Source organism: Nannospalax galili, unplaced genomic scaffold (genome assembly GCF_000622305.1).
Source record: "Nannospalax galili isolate Female #2095 unplaced genomic scaffold, S.galili_v1.0 scaffold115, whole genome shotgun sequence".
NCBI classification, from domain to species: Eukaryota; Metazoa; Chordata; class Mammalia; order Rodentia; family Spalacidae; genus Nannospalax; species Nannospalax galili.
Window position 1 is genome coordinate 9,196,192 of NW_008340588.1, and position 4,696 is coordinate 9,200,887.

At 35.8% G+C, this 4,696-nt stretch overlaps 1 protein-coding gene across 5 annotated transcripts in view; it reads right to left on the minus strand.

Annotated features, from left to right (window-relative positions):
* The window catches only part of Gulp1 (GULP PTB domain containing engulfment adaptor 1), a 328,175-nt gene that overhangs the window by 313,809 nt on the left and 9,670 nt on the right, over positions 1-4,696 (minus strand). The gene's annotated exons all lie outside the window — the stretch shown is intronic.

Genomic DNA, 4,696 nt, shown 5'->3' on the forward strand with positions numbered 1-4,696 from the left:
TAGGATATAGGCTGTACTCTGTAAGTTATATTCTTATATTCCTTTCTTGTCCAAAAAAAAATCCTTTAGTGCAGACTCACAAGTATCAGAAAATGACAAGTGGGAGCTGGAGAGATGGCTCAGCAATTAAGAGCACTGACTGGTCTTTCAGAAGACCTGGTTTGATTCTCAGCACCCACATCGTAGCTAACAACTGTCTGTAAAACCAGCTCCAGGGACTCGACACTCTCTTCTGACTTTCTGCAGTATTGTACAACACAGGTTGACTTACACACATGCAGGCAATACACTCATACACATAAAATAAAAATAATATTTTTTTAAAAAAATTAAGTGCCATGGCAACCCTAATAGACAGAAAAATTATGAGGGAAGAAGTGTAAATTATTTATATTTTCTATTGGTCTTTTCACCACAAAAAGGAGTTGGAAATATAATTTCTAAATGCTTATTCTCTTCTTTATTTTATATCTATTATGAGCTCATACATACATAGAAATTTTTAAGGTTCTCAGTAGACCAACTGGCCTAGAACTCTTAATTGCATTGGGTAGTCCAGACTGGCCTCAGATTCATGGCAGTCCTGCCATCTCATCCTCCTGAGTGCTAGGATTACAGATGTGTGCCATCATAACCATCTCAAGTTACATTTTCTATAGAATTTTCCAAAGTAGGTAATGAGATGCACTTTACAGCCTCATAGCAACTGCCATTCATTCACTTCAAGAGGCACAATAATGTGGCCCCTTTTAAGCCAGAACAAGGTCACCAGAGAGCACTTCTGTTTTGTAAGGATAAATGGAGACCCCAAGACAATCTTCAGACAACAGCTTCTAAAGGAAAAATAATCTGAGAATTGTAGCACTTTTTATTCTGTGTTCTCTCTTGCCTGGCTTCCCAGTATGCGACTTCCTTGGTTGCTTTGAGTGAAGGTCATGATCTCATGGATGAAGCATCTCAAGCATGTTTATTGCATTTTTATGCAAAACACTAAAATGGACATCTCAATCACAGTGGGGCAGGCGGCCTGGTTACTTTGGATGTTTCCATCAGTAACTTCCCACTGCTGTCTCTTTTTCTTTCATATTCATGTTCTTTGCTATGTTTCTCTCCAATTTACAGGCTTCTAGCATCCATGCTGGCACCATCTCTAAAACATTAGCTCGCTATTCTGCACCTATATTTCAGTTACTACCCTGATTTACACCAGGCTGTCAACATCTGTAGCATCCCCACCCACAATCTCACCCACTCTTCCCCTAACCTGTATCACCTACACCCCCCATCCCCAACAAGCCTGCCCATTATGACTCTTGCCACTTATTTAAGTCTGTTAGATTATTCATAATTTTGATTGCTTTCATTTCCTGCTTACAGTATTTGGATAACCATTTCTGCTTGGAAGGACACTGATTTCCTAAAATATATTTCACACATGCTTGACAGTTCCCAGGTCAGGGGGAGTCCTACCACTTTTAGAGCAAGAGAACCAACAGTCATATATATTTTCACAGTTTGGGAGTGCACTTTACAAAAAACAAGACACTTCATACTAAATAAGTCATAAAAAATCTAAATCAAGAAAATAATTAAATTATTAATGATTCTAGTGAAGTAGGGGTTTGTAAAATAGTGCTAAAGAAAAAAAATTATTCATGACACGTCAAAAGAACTGGGTCAGTGAAATGGCTCAGCAGCTAAAACATTTGCTCTGCAAGCCTGATGGTCTACGTTTCATACCCAGATCCGAAATAAAGTTGAAAGAAGAAACCAACTCCACAAAGTTGTCTCAGACCTGTATGGGTGCCTCATGGCATGCATATACTCAGACTAACATACACACAATAACAATAAATGATTCCTTTTGACAAAAATAATTTTAAAAAGAATAATGAGCAGTCTGTAGTCAGGATCACAGTAAGTATAAACCACAGAGGGGGTCTGCAGTGGGGGAAAAAGACTGGGCTCTAGTCCAAGCACAACAGAACACTAGTAACTTATAGTCAATTATCAGAAAGGGGAGCAATGGAAGAAAAATGCTGAGAGGAAGCATCATAACTGTGGGAGAGTGGGTCTAAACTGATATACAGAGTTCTTGCTGAATGCAGGCAGAGGAATCTGACATCATCTTGGAGGTGGGAAGGTAAGAAACTCAGTTAAATAATCAAATGAAATAAAAAACTGAGATGGATAAGCTGAGCTAGCAGGATTCTTGCTAAATTTGGACAATGCAGGGACAGAGAATTCTAGAAGTCAAAGCTTAGTTAGAAACAAAATTCAAAAGAGCGTAAATAGGGTCTGTTCAAAGAGACTCTGACACTTGCTTTTACTAAAAACTTTAATATATGTTGAAATTTTAATATATCTGTGAATGAATCGCTACACAGTTTAATTGCATTCCTACAAATAGATACATAAATAGTTATTAGTTGGCATTAACATCAGATGACAATTTTAAATTATTCAAACCAGGAATTGAGATAATTTTAATTTTTACATGCATTTAATGTTACCAATACACAAAGAATACCACACAACTAATAAACACTGGTATAATTTTATGAACTGGTTAGATTACAAATTTATTTCAAATTAATTTATTCATTATTGAATTATCCTGAGTTTATGGATTATTTCTAGCTTTACTTACTCCAGTTTCTCCCTAATTTATTCACCTCAAAATAAATCTGGTTAATAAGATGACTGGCCTACTTACTGTATTAAGGCCATGATAGTATTTGATGATTTTGAGAATATTTTTTATAAATAATTGCACGATTACATAAACATGTAGAGTACATGTGTAATAAGCATTTAGAAAGTTTTATTTCACTATAAAGCTTTGATAGAACCAAAACATGATAAAAGCCTGGGGTCTCTGTCTTCATCTTTTGTGTGTATCTCCTTTAGTTTGGGTCACCTGCTTAACTCTGTATCAGGCATGTTAAGAATTCAAGCAATGTCATCTAGAAACATGTGAAGACAATTACCTCATCCTCCTTCAAGGCCAAAGACACAGAGATAATGCAGTGTCCTAAGCCTCCACCTGCAGTCACCATGGGTTCCAGGAAGAACAAAACCTCATATGATAGACTACCACCCAGAAGAGGCAGCTGATTGTCTGTCAGAGCAGGGCTACATGCTGGATCAGAAGTAACCATCTGAAGGAACCAGACTGCATCCCTCCTATGATAACAGCATTGGGAAGCAGTTCAGACTACCTTGCAGAACCAGAATTGAGACAACGATCAAGACCATACTTTGACGAGGACTGCTTAATTACGCATACCTCTTCCCCTTTGCCTCAGCCCTTCCTCTATTTAAACCTAAAACTCATGTCAGTCCCCTGAAGGTGGACTTAGGATCAGTCACTGGACTTCTTTATTCGTTCTTCTCAGTGTGACCACAATGATTAAACCTCGTCTGCCTTTCACTATTCCTTGTCTCTTCAGTTGTTATATTGGAGCAGGTGACCAAATCTAACGTGTTGGGGCTTCCAGAGCTGAGGTTTCTGCCATATGGAATTTAATAATTAAATTCCTTTTCAACCTGTTTTTTTTTTTTTTACAAAATTAATAACTATTGACTACTATATCTTCTGTTTTAATTAATTGGAAATTTTATTGAATTTGAAAGGAACTGACTATACAGATTAAATAGGAAAGGGGTACACAAATTTGTCAACATGAATGAGGAGGTCAGAACATAGAGTTACAATTAAAATATGAGTCTCCAAGAAGAGTCAGATGATCGAAGCTTATATAACTTTTGGTTAGGAACCCAAGCAGGGGATTGACAATTCTGGAGGATGGTGATGACAAGCTCCAAAATATTACTTAATATACTTTGCCAACATCATAAGACCACCTTTGTTTTGGGGAACTACCCTCAAAAGATTAGATAAAGACTGAACAGGTGTGGGACGGGATGCCGAACATAGTCTCTTCTCCAGTTATTGATCTTACCATGTTAATGAGCTTTCAATTGTCTCTCTCTGAGAAGAGACTTCTGGTATTTATTTCCTGAACTTCAGAAGAAAAGAGGATTAAGATATAGAAGTAGGTGGAGAGGCAAGTTTTCAAATACTTTGCTATTGCTCCTTTAGTTCAAAGTTTCCACACTTTGGGGCCTGAGGTATCATTTTCTAAGTCCCAACTCATTCATCCCTTGGACTCAAGGTGGCCCAGACCTACTAACTGATGTCTGTGTGAAGCTCTATATATTAACTATCTTAAATTAATACATTTTAAAACACTGCCTCTGTCATATATTTTACAAATAAAACAAATCATTAATTTCAAGTAAATTAAATATCAATAAAAATTTTAAAATTCTAAAGTAGTCACCTTCACAAAATTGTCAAACCAAGAAAAATGAAGAAGAAAACCAAAGAACAATAAATTCTATTATGTATGTTTTAATTATAGGTGCCTGTCATAACACATTAACCTGCTGTAGTTGTATGTAATCTTTATTATTAATTTTCAAAAATTCTTGGCACATACTAAAAGTTTTCATCAGTAATTAAAAAATATATATTATTTAAACAAACCTAAACAAATATATTATTTAAATAAGTGATACATAAGAGTTTCCATACATACAAAAATTATTTTTGTCAATAGTATTCTTAAAAAAAAAATTTAGTACAGGCTTGAGTTCTTATTACCAAATAGGATATAAATGAACTATTTAA